At 36.0% G+C, this 17,103-nt stretch overlaps 1 protein-coding gene across 3 annotated transcripts in view; it reads left to right on the top strand.

Annotated features, from left to right (window-relative positions):
* LOC138365412 (uncharacterized) overlaps positions 1-17,103 on the top strand; it is a 194,814-nt gene that overhangs the window by 49,733 nt on the left and 127,978 nt on the right. Inside the window, exon 1 of one of the 3 annotated variants that reach the window (XM_069325726.1) lies at positions 16,022-16,082. The exons of the other annotated variants lie outside the window; for them this stretch is intronic. The gene's annotated coding sequence lies outside the window, so the exon portion shown is untranslated. Of the gene's footprint in view, positions 1-16,021; positions 16,083-17,103 lie in introns of those variants that run through there. 3 annotated transcript variants of the gene reach the window in all.

Below are 17,103 nucleotides of genomic sequence, written 5' to 3'. Positions count from 1 at the left end.
CCGAACCTAACCAACCCTACCTAACCTAACCTAACCTATCTTTATTGGTTAGGTTAGGTAAGGTAGCCGAAAAAGTAAGGTTAGGTTAGGTTAGGTAGGTTAGGTAGTCAAAAAACAATTAATTCATGAAAACTTGGCTTATTAGGCAAATCGGGCCTTGCATAGTAGGCCGAGAAGTGCGTTCTGGCTACTAGGTACGACATATATATATATATATATATATATATATATATATATATATATATATATATATATATATATGTCGTACCTAGTAGCCAGAACTCACTTCTCAGCCTACTATTCAAGGCCCGATTTGCCTAATAAGCCAAGTTTTCCTGAATTAATATATTTACTATAATTTTTTTCATATGAAATGATAAAGCAACCCTTTTCTCTATGTATGAGGTCAATTTTTTTTTATTGGAGTTAAAATTAACGTAGATATATGACCGAACCTAACCAACCCTACCTAACCTAACCTAACCTATATTTATAGGTAAGGTTAGGTTAGGTAGCCAAAAAAGCTAGGTTAGGTTAGGTTAGGTAGGTTAGGTAGACGAAAAAACATTAATTCATGAAAACTTGGCTTATTAGGCAAATCGGGCCTTGAATAGTAGGCTGAGAAGTGCGTTCTGGCTATTAGGTACGACATATATATATATATATATATATATATATATATATATATATATATATATATATATATATATATATGTCGTACCTAGTAGCCAGAACTCACTTCTCAGCCTACTATTCAAGGCCCGATTTGCCTAATAAGCCAAGTTTTCCTGAATTAATATATTTACTATAATTTTTTTCTTATGAAATGATAAAGCAACCCTTTTCTCTATGTATGAGGTCAATTTTTTTTTATTGGAGTTAAAATTAACGTAGATATATGACCGAACCTAACCAACCCTACCTAACCTAACCTAACCTATATTTATAGGTAAGGTTAGGTTAGGTAGCCAAAAAAAGCTAGGTTAGGTTAGGTTAGGTAGGTTAGGTAGACGAAAAAACATTAATTCATGAAAACTTGGCTTATTAGGCAAATCGGGTCTTGAATAGTAGGCTGAGAAGTACGTTCTGGCTATTAGGTACGACATATATATATATATATATATATATATATATATATATATATATATATGTCGTACCTAGTAGCCAGAACTCACTTCTCAGCCTACTATTCAAGGCCCGATTTGCCTAATAAGCCAAGTTTTCCTGAATTAATATATTTACTATAATTTTTTTCTTATGAAATGATAAAGCAACCCTTTTCTCTATGTATGAGGTCAATTTTTTTTTATTGGAGTTAAAATTAACGTAGATATATGACCGAACCTAACCAACCCTACCTAACCTAACCTAACCTATATTTATAGGTAAGGTTAGGTTAGGTACCCAAGAAAAGCTAGGTTAGGTTAGGTTAGGTAGGTTAGGTAGACGAAAAAACATTAATTCATGAAAACTTGGCTTATTAGGCAAATCGGGCCTTGAATAGTAGGCTGAGAAGTGCGTTCTGGCTATTAGGTACGACATATATATATATATATATATATATATATATATATATATATATATATATATATATATATATATATATATATATATATATATATATATGTCGTACCTAATAGCCAGAACGCACTTCTCAGCCTACTATTCAAGGCCCGATTTGCCTAATAAGCCAAGTTTTCATGAATTAATGTTTTTTCGTCTACCTAACCTACCTAACCTAACCTAACGAACCCTACCTAATATAGCTTTTTTTGGCTACCTAACCTAACCTTACCTATAAATATAGGTTAGGTTAGGTTAGGTAGGGTTGGTTAGGTTCGGTCATATATCTACGTTAATTTTAACTCCAATAAAAAAAAATTGACCTCATACATAGAGAAAAGGGTTGCTTTATCATTTCATAAGAAAAAAATTATAGTAAATATATTAATTCAGGAAAACTTGGCTTATTAGGCAAATCGGGCCTTGAATAGTAGGCTGAGAAGTGAGTTCTGGCTACTAGGTACGACATATATATATATATATATATATATATATATATATATATATATATATATATATATATATATATATATATATATATATATATATATGACAATGTCAGACCACGGAGGAAAAATGAAACAGGAAATTTCCTTAAGTACTTTCGTATATTAAATACATCTTCAGAAGGTCCTTCTGAAGATGTATTTAATATACGAAAGTACTTAAGGAAATTTCCTGTTTCATTTTTCCTCCGTGGTCTGACATTGTCACATTCTTAATCACGTGTTTATTTTCGTGATATATATATATATATATATATATATATATATATATATATATATATATATATATATATATATATATATATGTATATATATATATATATATATATATATATATATATATATATATATATATATATATATATCGTACCTAGTCTGTTGTTGACAAAGGCTTTAATCAGGCCAAAGCGTTCACTTCCTTTCATAATTCTCTGTGGATTTTCCGAATATATATATATATATATATATATATATATATATATATATATATATATATATATATATATATATATATATATATATATATATATATATATATATACATATATATATATATATATTATTAAATATGACCGAAAAAGTAAGATTAATAATTCTAACACGAATTTTCTCAATCTTTCGTACATTTCGTTTCACTGTTGGAGGTAAATCAAAAATCAATTCTCCAAAATTCATTTTTATTTCTAGTCTGACGCGACACGAGCGCGTTTCGTAAAACTTATTACATTTTCAAAGACTTTAGTTCACAAATACACAACTGAATAGAACTTACGCATCTCCGATTTTATATCTACATTTGAGTGAGGTGGAAAGGGTGATGTGGCATTAACACAAGACAGAACAAGATGTGGTATTAATAGGGTATTAATTTCATCAACACAAGACAGAACAAGAGTATTAATAGGGTATTAATTTCATCAACACAAGACAGAACACGAAACAATGGATATTGAATAGAAGTGTTTGTAGAAAGCCTATTGGTCCATATTTCTTGATGCTTCTATATAGCATAGCATAGTATAGAAGCATCAAGAAATATGGACCAATAGGCTTTCTACAAACGCTTCTATTCAATATTTATTGTTTCGTGTTCTGTCTTGTGTTGATGAAATTAATACCCTATTAATACTCTTGTTCTGTCTTGTGTTGATGAAATTAATACCCTATTAATACCACATCTTGTTCTGTCTTGTGTTAATGCCACATCACCCCTTCCACCTCACTCAAATGTAGATATAAAATCGGAGATGCGTAAGTTCTATTCAGTTGTGTATTTGTGAACTAAAGTCTTCGAAAATGTAATAAGTTTTACGAAACGCGCTCGTGTCGCGTCAGACTAGAAATAAAAATGAATTTTGGAGAATTGATTTTTGATTTACCTCCAACAGTGAAACGAAATGTACGAAAGATTGAGAAAATTCGTGTTAGAATTATTAATCTTACTTTTTCGGTCATATTTAATAATATATGTCTACAGGAAAGACTGCTACCCAAATATACTAATATATATATATATATATATGTCGTACCTAGTAGCCAGAACGCACTTCTCAGCCTACTATACATGGCCCGATTTGCCTAATAAGCCAAGTTTTCCTGAATTATTATATTTTCTCTAATTTTTTTCTTGTGAAATGATAAAGCTACCCATTTCATTATATATGAGGTCAATTTTTTTTTATTGGAGTCAAAATTAACGTAGATATATGACCGAACCTAACCAACCCTACCTAACCTAACCTAATCAATCTTTATAGGTTAGGTTCGGTTAGGTAGCCGAAAAAGTTAGGTTAGGTTAGGTTAGGTAGGTTAGGTAGTCGAAAAAACATTAATTCATGAAAACTTGGCTTATTAAGCAAATCGGGCCTTGCATAGTAGGCTGAAAAGTGCGTTCTGGCTACTAGGTACGACATATATATATATATATATATATATATATATATATATATATATATATATATATATATATATATATATATATATATATATATATATATATATATATATATATATATATGACAATGTCAGACCACGGACGAAAAATGAAACAGGAAATTTCCTTAAGTACTTTCGTATATTAAATACATCTTCAGAAGGTTTAATATACGAAAGTACTTAAGGAAATTTCCTGTTTCATTTTTCCTCCGTGGTCTGACATTGTCACATTCCTAATCACGTGTTTATTTTCGTGATATACACACACACACATATATATATATATATATATATATATATATATATATATATATATATATATATATATATATATATATATATATATATATATATATATATATTCGGAAAATCCACAGAGAATTATGAAAGGAAGTGAACGTTTTGGCCTGATTAAAGCCTTTGTCTTTGTCAACAACAGACTGACTAGATGAAAGAGAGGGAGGGTACAGGCCAACACCTGGAACCTGACCAAACCATCTCTAGGGCAAGAATTAACCAGAAACAGGTATAGCTTAGCTTAGAATACTCAAAGAGGATTAAGCAGTCAGAGAATAAGAATGACAGATTAAAGAAAACCCCTCATGAACACACAATACATGAATATAAAATTGTAATGAGACATTGTAAGCCTCCCTATCAGAATTTTTTCTTCAACTGTTGTGCAATATTATAACTTAAAAATGGATCAAGTTTGTACATACCAGTACTAACATTAAGAAGATGTGGGCATTGACTGATTAGAGTAGACTCAATCAAATTCCATTCCACGAAACCACCACAATTGGTAATGCTTTCGCCCCATTCCAGTTAATAGTGTGATCACATAAACTCGAGTGCAGATACAATGCGTTAGACGTTTGGGCAGTTCAAATAAAATAAGCATGTTGTGACAACCACAATTGTAAGGACTTTCCTGGTTGTCCAAGATACACAAAATCACAATCATTGCAGGGGAATCAAATACACACAACCTGCTGTACCTGGGGAGTTTTTTATTAAATTGGACTTGATCGTACTATTAGTGAACACCAAATTGATATTAAGTTTCTTAAAAACCGGAGACATTTTTTCAAGTCCATTCGCGTAAGGTACCACCAATGAGTTACTAATATCTGGTTTCGCTTTGAGGACGTGATTATAAAACGTACGCTTGGCTTGTTCGAACGAGCAATCCAAAAACCTCTTAGGACATTGTAAACTCTTCCCAATTTCATATATTTTAGCAATCTCTTCTTCAATGAGGAGATTGATATATTTATATATATATTTGTCTCATTGAATATGACCGCATATTCTGTATTTACTATCTTCTGATTTAGGGCTTCTATCCATCTAACTATTTTCCTAGCATCAGGGCTTAGCTGAAAGAGGAGTTCTCCAAAATTCATTTTCGTTATTTCAAGATGAAGAAAAAAGTGAATTACTATAGAATGTATTACACTTATTTATACAATTTGCACAACGTTTCGAACCTCCATGGTTCATTCTCAAGTGAAAAGAAATTACAGACCTCGTTGATTTATACCCGTACTGGGTCAGGTGAAAAGACAATAAAGATGTTCCTTAATAAATGTTCCTTAATGGAGCCCTGTTGTTTATGCATTGTTAATCGCCTGGAAAGAGATGTTGTTGTCTTGCCTATATACTGAGTTCTTTGAGGCTTACAGTCCCCAAGCGGGCATTTGAAGGCATAGACGACGTTAGTCTCCTTTAAGGCGTTCTGCTTTGTGTCTGCAGAGTTTTTCATGAGTAGGTTGGCCGTTTTTTTGGTTTTATAGTAAATCGTCAATTTTATCTTCTGATTTTTGTTTGTAGGGATAACGTTCCTATCAACAATATCTTTCAGGACCCTTTTCTCCGTTTTATGAGCTGTGGACAAGAAGTTCCTGTAAAATAGTCTAATAAGGGGTACAGGTGTTGTGTTAGTTGACTCTTCAAAGGTTGCATGGTGTTTCACCTTTCTTCTTATGATGTCTTCAACGAAACCATTGGAGAAGCCATTGTTGACAAGAACCTGCTTGCCCTACAGAATTCTACATCGGCTTGCTTCCATCCTGAGCTGTGTGTTGGAAATTTCCAACACTAAATACAACACTGTTGTATTCTCATTAATTATTACTAATCCTACTAATCATTGTAGTGATAAAATTAACCCAACGTAGAGTTCACCTGTACTAATAATTACATCTGTACAATAAGGCTAGAATTCTTACGTCACCCAACGCCAGTATTGCGTCAGATTTCATTGTAATAAACACATTTATATTCAATGTACCTGAGAATTGAATTCGATTCTCTATAAACAACGGCGTTCTGTGTGATAATTAATTACAGATAAAATGATCTCCAACTAAAGCCAAATAGAGCGTTTATAGTTATAGCCGTTATCTAGTAATAAAATTAACGTCACGCGTGAATGCCCTGGAGAGACATTAATTCTTCTCCATTGTTCGTTTACTATCATAGAACTGGCAAATAATAATATTTAACTCTTCCAAATAATAAACCCGTCCTAACCCGAGCATTTCAAGCACAACCGCGAGAAATGATAATATCCATAATAAATAATTTGGTTAATAAACGCGGGACGCGGAGCAGGGCGGAAGAGACGCCAGTCCACGTGTTGAAGCGTTTACGAGCAGACGTGTTCACGTGGTGCTCACGAGAAGACGCCATTACCCAGCCACCAGGGTAGACGCCATCAAATCTCTAGAAGAAAGTCGCCACTGTGAGGTGTGAAGAACCCTTGCAGACAATACCTTCACCTGGTGTCAGTGTCATTTACGGAACCTGATAAATTTGGTTCTAGGTAACTCCATGTGACCGGCCAGTGGAGCGCGTCAGTATCTAGGATAGTCTAGAGCCTAGGACGCGATCTTCGGCAAGCCTTAACTTACACAGTGCCCATATTAGCTAAGCACCTTATCCTTGTTTGATGCATCAGATCGGGGGTGGGTTTATAGCTGGGTAGCTTGTCGTGACGACGTATGGCAACTAAAAATCACAGTTTTTTTCTCTTATTATTAATATCAATTTATTGAGCATAGAAATCTAGTAGTTTAATCTGTTGCTACTGGAAACAATTGTTTTTGCAGCGTGTGTGAAGAATTCTCCGAGCTGCCATTTCCCATGTTAATCAACTCCCAGTGTTCCATGACGAGTCCAGGAGAATCAGAGGATGTGTCGTGACTAACTTCTAAGGAATCGTCATTAAGATAAGATTCCTTTTGTATTCCTCGAATTTATTATCTGTACTCTTTTACATGCAGAACTCTGTTCATTGGATTAACATGTGTTTATTATGATTATTATTATTTATGTTCATAATCTATGTTCCCATTAATGATAACGATAATGATTTCATAAGTATTCATAGGATTAGATTATTATACATTGGACTGGTGAACGAACCACACTAGTTCCTGGACGTACTGAGTTCCAGTAATAACCCCCCAATGTAGGTGTTTGAGGTTTTGATTCATTTAATTACACAGCCCATTAATTATTTCAGTGATCATATTCTCTAGTATTTTATCAATAGTTACTGGTTCATCTAGGAATTTTCTAATGATCATATTTTCTCAGTTTCCCTCTTTACTATAAAAGCGGGTGGTCCTTCGTAATTCATTTTACTATATTAATATTTAAATAATTAGATTCAAGCCCCAAATGTCCCACATTATGGTCCTTATCGAACCGGATAGGCATAAATTTATAATTATAAAATACTAATCATTAATAACTAATCCTTGTGTGATGTAAGCTAGACTAACTATTTAATTAATTGTGTCAACCAACAGTGTAACACATCAGTTAGTCTAAGTCACACCAACACATTGCTACTTTCACCTCATGTATAAGGTAGCTTTAGTGGGACACAGTTAATTACCCACAACACTTAGACCTATACCTCATACAGAAGTGTGGATCTTTAGGTCACCAGGAGCATCAGCTCATAACCTTTATATGTTTTCACTTGTGTGTGTAAGTGCACTCTTATAAAAACAAAAAAAACAAAAATACAGCATAATTATATTCACTTTACTGCACCACAATAATCTCTACCAATATTATTAGGTAGAATTTAGGCTGAGATTGTGCTGAATTTGGTACAAGCCCAGACTAAATAAAATTATAGTTCTTAGTTAGGAATTATCATGACTAGAATTAAGTTAGTCAGTAGTGTATGTATTATACTATTTGTGCTGACCCTATACAGGGTGGGATTAAACTTTGAGATAACTCTGATTGGAGTGTTTCCATAATATTTCTCTTGTATTCATTATTTTGTGTATCTATTTTGTGTATTGCTGGATAATCTCCATTAACTCTGATGGTGATATAGAAGAGCTAACCGGACGAGAACTAATGGTGAAGTTCAGACAGTGCACAAAATATCTAGCTACTTGTTGTTAGGTAGGTACATTTAACCTCAAGTGAGGTAGAGTATAAATTAGCCACCTTAAATTAGGCTACATTTAATGTTACTTGTCCACTAATGAACAAGTACCCAAGCTTCATTAGTAATACATATACTAATCCCATGAAGTTTGGACCCAAGCCCAACATGGCTACTCCTGAGCAATTAAGGAGAACCTACATTGGCCTTAAAGGTCATTTGACCAGATTAATTAACAAGGCTGAGGGCTTATCTAAAGATAATCCCATTGACTCTTATCACTTAGAGACATCAGTTAGAGTGGCTGATCTGAAATTTGATCAAGTCAAATCTGCAAGTCGATCTTATCTTGATCTACTAAATACTGTAGAAATCGATCCTGAGCAAGTAAGTCAAATTGTAGACGACATCTCCCAGTATGAAGATGAGACTCAAGATATAATTTTCAGGCAAATTAGCAAAACAATCTGGATCCAATGCCAGTAACACAGGGTCTCACTTCAATAACCAACTACCAGAGGTTCGTTTACCTACTTTAGACTTACCTACATTTTCAGGATCAGATACAGAAAATTGGGACAATTTTTGGACTTCATTTGAAGTTCATATCCATAAGAAACCGTCCTTGGACAAGGTTTCTAAATTTTCATACCTACTTAATCTTCTCAAAGGAGAGGCTAAAAAGGTCATACATAACCTCACTCTTGATGAGAGTAATTATGAGGAAGCTATAAAACTCTTGAAGTTGAACTATTGCAACAAAGAGTTAAGTATAGCTACCCTCTATTATCAATTGCTAGATCTGAATGCACCAAATAGTAGACCAGAGTCACTTCAAAGCTTCAGACTAGAAGTAGAGTCTCTAGTAAAGGCCTTAGGTACTAAAGTTAATATACCTGCTTCAGAATGGTCTATCAAGTTACTATTGCAGAGGAAATTACCTCGAAATGTCTTGACAGAGCTCTGCTCACATTATAATACCGAGTTTCTCACTCTTGACCAAATATTCGAGGGATTGAGAATAACGGTTAACAGGTTGAAGACTCATGATAAAATTAAACCTGAGTCTAAACCAACTAATACTGATACTTCAGTCAAACCTAAACAGACTTTGAATAAGTCTAATAAATATAAATCCAAAACTACTCCATCCACTGGGAAAGGGAGTGGAAATGTAGGTACATATTCGGTGTCTCCTTCTGAGATAACCAATGACTTGTCTACTAAAGAGACTAAGTCTATTAACGAGAGAAGGTGTCTGTTCTGCAATCAAGGACACACCACTTACCAATGCTCTGTTTATCCTACTTATGATGTTAGGGTTAAAAGGTTGCAAGAAATACACAAGTGCACCAGGTGCATGGGCTCTCATGATCCCAAAAAATGTGTAGTGCAGCTACGTTCCTGCAACCGATGTAACCAAGGTGTACACCACTACGCCTTATGTAGAAAATCTTCTACACCAATCATGACCACTGGGGAGAATTCCACGAATTCTACCGCAGTGCAATATTGCAAAGTGCATCAAGAAGTAAATGTACTTACTACTGAGTCAGGCAATAATACTACTCTGCCTACAGCTCAACTTAGACTAATAAACCGAAGATCTAGAATTAACACTAGAGGTCTTTTTGACCAAGGTTCACAGAAAACCTTCATTACACAACAGTTGGTAGATGAGTTAAATTTAAAACCTGCCAAAAGTGTGAAGTTAAATATTTCTGGTTTCTTGTCAAATAGTGGACCTCGTGACTACAAGGTAGTTAAGGTATTAGTGAGACTCGGATCTTCTACTAGTCCAATACAAGCGGTAGTAGTAGATAAACTTCCTACAGACCTGCAGGTCACTGGGTTAGCTCGCACTGCGAGACATCTTAGACGAAACCGCATGAGGCTAGCAGATTATAAAATAAATTCTGACTGCCTCACAGATGTTGGAATACTTATAGGCGCGGATCATTATTACAAATTTATAACTGGATGCACCAGACAACACGGAATGAATTTGTTGTCGTCTGCAGGAGGCAAATTGCTTACGGGAGCGGTGCTTTTCAGACAAAATCCAGCGTCCACAAACCAACAATCTAATAACATAATAGTGGCATGACTAGGCTTGGAACAGTCACCCCTACGTTTCAGGGAAATATCTGAGGATATTGAGTCTGACCCACCAATACATCGTTTGTGGGATTAAGACACTTTAGGCATTATCCCTGAGCAACCAAGTCCTGATGATACATGGACTTACCAGCAATACCTGGATACAGTTGTCTATGAAAATAAACAATACTGGGTAAGACTCCCATGGAAGTTGGATCATCCACAACTTCCAGTTAATTATTTTATGGCAGCCTCACAATTGCAGTCTCAATTAACACGACTACAGAAACAGCCAGACAAACTGAACATGTATCATCAACTTATCCAACAACAACTTAACAGTAAATTTATTGAAGTTGTTGAACACGATGACCGAAAAATAGGTCATTATTTACCTCATCACGCTGTGGTGAAAGACTCATTGACAACACCTATTCGTATTGTCTTTAACTGCAGTGCTAAAGTAAAGCCAAGCAGTGTGTCTTTAAATGAATGTCTCCAAATGGGACCTAGCCTATCACAAAGGCTACATGATGTGCTGTTACAATTTCGCACAAGTATTTTCGCCTATACTGCTGATATTAGCAAAGCTTTCCTTCGAGTAGGTTTGCAGGAGGAAGATCGTAACTACACAAAATTCCTCTGGATTAAGGATCCACTGGATCCTAACAGTGAAGTAATCACATATCGTTTTGCCTCAGTATTATTTGGAGCTACGTCCACACCGTTTCTTTTGCAAGCAACATTAAACACACATTTGAGGAAATCAAACAGCCCCTATAAGGCAGACATTAGCGATAACTTGTATGTCGACAATTTCCAGGGGACAACTAATGATCAAACTGATCTGGTAGAAATCTACCATGAGGCTAACCGTGAACTATTAGGAGCCAATATGCCACTACAGTCATGGGCCTCAAATAATGAACTGCTCAACCAGGTAATCGAGAAAGAATTTCCAGGTTATCAGGTACCCAGTCAATTAAAGGTTCTAGGCGTGGAATGGAACACCAGTACTGACGAGATGAATGTCAAGTCAGTACAAACTGATAACTCAACCCTTACCATGAGAACACTGCTCTCGTTTGTCAGTCAACCATTTGACCCTTTAGGCCTACTTAGTCCTATATTAATAAAGGGCAAACTCCTAATGCAGGAGTGCTGGCAGAAACATATGGGATGGGATGATCCGTTACCAAGTGAGTTACAAGCTAAATGGCAGATACTCTCAACGGATTTTAATCAGTTAGGCGTTTTGAAATTTCCTCGTAATGCTTCAGGACCAAACTTACCCACCAATTTGCACGTTTTCTACGATGCCTCTGGCAAAGCATATGGCGCAGTAGCCTATTTAGTTAATAGTGCACAGTCAATTTTGCTCACATCTAAAGAAAGAGTTGCTCCCATTAAGAAGAGATCTTTGCCTCAAATGGAGTTGACTGCATTGCTGGTGGGAGTAAGATTGGCTCATTGCCTGGCAAAGACACTCAATAATATCCACTTTGGTGAGATTGTAGTGTGGTCAGACAACGAGGCAGTCTTACAATCGGTAAGAAACAACAACAACAAGACTCCCTACGTCAGTAATCGTGTCAGGGAGATTCATGAGTTATCTGTTGGATATAAATTCAGACATGTTCCTACTAAGGACAATCCTGCAGATTATTTATCTCGAGGGTTAACATTAAAACAACTTATCAAGTCTTCGCTGTGGTTCAATGGACCTTCATGGCATGTTGGTGGTCAGTGGCCCAAACAGAAGCCACAAGTCATAGTGACCAATATCACCACTCCCATGAAAGAACCAGAACCTCAGCGAATATTAGCCATTGATCCTCACCATTATTCTAACTTAAGCAAATTATTACGAGTGACTGCACATGTGTTTGATTTTCTTGCTAAGATAGGAATTCGACATAAGTTTCCCAATCCTATCCTCTACTGGATCAAACGTGCACAAGAAGAGACCTATGGAAGCGAATATGAAAATCTTCCAGATAAATTAACTAAGTCTCTAGGTATCTGGTATGATGCCAACACTCATAATGTACTAAGATGTGGAGGACGTTTGCTTCATGCAAAAATTGACTTGGACACAAGGAATCCAATTCTTCTACCTCGCCACCACATCATCACTAAACTTCTTGTTTTACACCACCATCAATATGGTACTTTACATGGTGGAGTGTTAGATACTCTCACCGACCTTAGACAAAAGTACTGGCTTCCTCAAGGTCGTCAGACAGTTAAGTCAATTATTAAATCTTGTGTAATCTGTAAAAGATACTACGCTAGAGTATGTCCTTACCCAGGACCTCCACCACTCCCTGAAGAGAGAGTAGTTCATCTTCGTCCCTTTGAAACCACTGGTGTTGATTACACAGGAGCCTTACTTCTCACTGGTAACCCAGATAATATACCAGTGAAAGCATACATTTGTCTCTTTACGTGTGCTACAACCAGAGGCGTACATTTAGAAGTCACTTCAGATATGAGTGCTGAAGCCTTCATCCAGGCCTTCCGCAGATTTGCTGCTCGCAGATCTTGTCCCAAATTAATGATATCGGACAATGGTTCCAATTTTGTGGCAGGGGAAGCTTGTTTGCGAGAAGTCTGGAACCACCCAGAAGTACAGTCAGTCCTACAGAGACGACAATGTCACTAGAAATTCATAGCACCGAGAGCCCCTTGGCAAGGTGGGTTCTATGAGCGAATGGTAGGCACAGTCAAGAAATGTCTACAGAAAACGTTACACAGACAAAAGGTCAGTTACTCCGAACTCCAAACTATTGTTGTGGAAATCGAGGCGCGAGTCAATAACCGCCCAATAACCTACCTGTCTGATGATTTCACCCAGAGAGAACCTCTGAGTCCCTCACACTTGATCCATGGAGGTCTACTAAGCCCTCTCATCCCTTTAGCCGAAGAGGAGCCTGTAGACCCGTCACATGTGACCAGAGGAGACTTGGTGGAAAGCTACCAGCATCTCTCAAGAGTTATTAACAGGTGGAATGAGGTGTGGACTCGAGAGTACCTCACAGCTCTACGAGAGTACCACTACGGAGCTTCGAGTCCTTACAATAAAGTGCAATTAAAACCAGGGGACCTAGTATTAGTCGACAGTGATGGACCAAGGTCAGAGTGGCCCATAGGCAAAATTGTTGCCATTCATCCAGATCATCAAGGTGTCCTGAGAGTGGTGAAAGTTTTAAGCCGAGGCAACACTACTCTAAAAACTTTAGAGAAGCTGGTTCCACTTGAATTGGCTGAGCGAGAATATCAGCCAGATCCAGTTTCCCCAGTAATTTTCGAGGACAGTAATTCTGATCCTCCGAGCAACCGCCCCACTAGAGCTGCTGCTCAACAATGTAGGCGGAATTTGCAAGCCTACTACAACTCTGAACAAGAGTAATTTCTTTTACATCCAATTTAGATAACTATGATGATACTGCGGTGTGATGTCAAGTAACAAACCATTACAAGTCACTATGACCCAGGACATTCCCATCACAGTAGATTCTGTTGTTTAAATTGTGTGATTTAAAATCTTTAATTATTGTGTAGGCTATAAATAACATGTTTCATTTGACATGAAATTAGCAAGACTTAAGTTTCTTGTATGTCCTTGACAAATACGGGACATTCGTTATGTGTGTACTAACATACTAACATACTAATATACTAATATTAATCTCAACTTCGGGATAGGTGTCAGTACTCCACATTACACTACAACCCTAGAATCCTCCCCCCGGAGTTATGTTGGAAATTTCCAACACTAAATACAACACTGTTGTATTCTCATTAATTATTACTAATCATTGTAGTGATAAAATTAACCCAACGTAGAGTTCACCTGTACTAATAATTACATCTGTACAATAAAGCTAGAATTCTTACGTCACCCGACGCCAGTATTGCGTCAGATTTCATTGTAATAAACACATTTATATCCAATGTGCCTGAGAATTGAATTCGATTCTCTATAAACAACGGCGTTCTGTGTGATAATTAATTACAGATAAAATGATCTCCAACTAAAGCCAAATAGAGCGTTTAAAGTTATAGCCGTTATCTAGTAATAAAATTAACGTCACGCGTGAATGCCCTGGAGAGACATTAATTCTTCTCCATTGTTCGTTTACTATCATAGAACTGGCAAATAATAATATTTAACTCTTCCAAATAATAAACCCGTCCTAACCCGAGCATTTCAAGCACAACCGCGAGAAATGATAATATCCATAATAAATAATTTGGTTAATAAACGCGGAGCGGGGCGGAAGAGACGCCGGTCCACGTGTTGAAGCGTTTTCTGAGCAGACGTGTTCACATGGTGCTCACGAGAAGACGCCATTACCCAGCCACCAGAGTAGACGCCATCAAATCTCTAGAAGAAAGTCGTCACTGTGAGGTGTGAAGAACCCTTGCAGACAATACCTTCACCTGGTGTCAGTGTCATTTACGGAACCAGATAAATTTGGTTCTAGGTAACTCCATGTGACCGGCCAGTGGAGCGCGTCAGTATCTAGGATAGACTAGTCTAGAGCCTAGGACGCGATCTTCGGCAAGCCTTAACTTACACAGTGCCCATATTAGCTAAGTACCTTATCCTTGTTTGATGCATCAGATCGGGGGTGGGTTTATAGCTGGGTAGCTTGTCGTGACGACGTATGGCAACTAAAAATCACAGGTCATTATCTTTCTCTTATTATTAATATCAATTTATTGAGCATAGAAATCTAGTAGTTTAATCTGTTGCTACTGGAAACAATTGTTTTTGCAGCGTGTGTGAAGAATTCTCCGAGCTGCCATTTCCCATGTTAATCAACTCCCAGTGTTCCATGACGAGTCCAGGAGAATCAGAGGATGCGTCGTGACTAACTTCTAAGGAATCGTCATTAAGCTAAGATTCCTTTTGTATTCCTCGAATTTATTATCTGTACTCTTTTACATGCAGAACTCTGTTCATTGGATTAACATGTGTTTATTATGATTATTATTATATATGTTCATAATCTATGTTCCCATTAATGATAACGATAATGATTTCATAAGTATTCATAGGATTAGATTATTATACATTGGACTGGTGAACGAACCACACTAGTTCCTGGACGTACTGAGTTCCAGTAATAACCCCCCAATGTAGGTGTTTGAGGTTTTGATTCATTTAATTATACAGCCCATTAATTATTTCAGTGATCATATTCTCTAGTATTTTATCCATAGTTACTGGTTCATCTAGGAATTTTCTAATGATCATATTTTCTCAGTTTCCCTCTTTACTATAAAAGCGGGTGGTCCTTCGTAATTCATTTTACTATATTAATATTTAAATAATTAGATTCAAGCCCCAAATGTCCCACACTGTGGCTGAGAGCACGGTCGATGTAAGCATTAACAACACTCCTCTTTTACCTGTCTGGGCAGTCACTGTTGGCATTGAGGCACATTCCTATGTTTGTTTCCTTAGTGTAGACTGCAGTGTGGAAACCTCCGCTCCTTTCCATGACTGTTACATCTAGAAAGGGCAGCTTCCCATCCTTCTTCATCTCGTAAGTGAAACTCAACACAGAATTCCGCTCGAAGGAGGCATTCGAGTGGAATTCTGTGTTGAGTTCTCCCCTCTTATTTATCTCATTTATCCAATTTATACCCATTGTCCCGTGTTCTGTCTAGTGTTGGTCAAAAGTTTGTTCACCTCATCCGAAACTGTTGCAACATATAACCTCACCCAAATGTGAGTATATAAGACAAGCTGTTCAGTGTTACCGTAAGTAATACTCTGTTTAGTGTTTTCAGGTTACAGTTGTGCGTGCGTAAACTTAAGTCTTTGAAAATGTAATAAGTTATTATGAAACACGTTCAAACGTCGTGTCAGACTAGGAACAAAAATTAATTTTGGAGAATTGATTTTTCAATTGCCATCTACAGTAAAAAGAAACAAGAAATATTGCGAAAATTCGTGTTAGAATTATTAATTTTACTTTTTCGGTCATATTTAACAACATATGTTTACATATGTTGTTAAATATATATATTTAACAACATATATATGTATATATATATATATATATATATATATATATATATATATATATATATATATATATATATATATATATATATATATATTATTAAATATGACCGAAAAAGTATGATTAATAAGACCAATAGGCTTTCTACAAACACTTCTATTCAATACCCATTGTTTCTGTTCTGTCTTGTGTTGATACTTTTAATACCCTATTAATATCCCCTATTGTTCTGTCTTGTGTTAATGCCACATCACCCTTCCCACCTCACTCAAATGTAGATATAAAATCAGAGAAACGCAAGTTCTAATCAGTTGTGTATTTGTGAAGTCTTTGAAAATGTAATAAGTTTTACGAAACGCGCCCGTGTCGCGTCAGACTAGAAATAAAAATGAATTTTGGAGAAGTGATTTTTGATTTACCTCCAACAGTGAAGCGTAATGTACGAAAGATTGAGAAAATTCGTGTTAGAATTATTAATCTTACTTTTTCGGTCATATTTAATAATATATGTCTACAGGAAAGACTGCTACCAAAATAT

Source organism: Procambarus clarkii, chromosome 16 (genome assembly GCF_040958095.1).
Source record: "Procambarus clarkii isolate CNS0578487 chromosome 16, FALCON_Pclarkii_2.0, whole genome shotgun sequence".
Classification (NCBI taxonomy): domain Eukaryota; kingdom Metazoa; phylum Arthropoda; class Malacostraca; order Decapoda; family Cambaridae; genus Procambarus; species Procambarus clarkii.
Note: the sequence above shows the minus strand (reverse complement) of the source record. Positions and strands in the feature narration are given on the sequence as shown.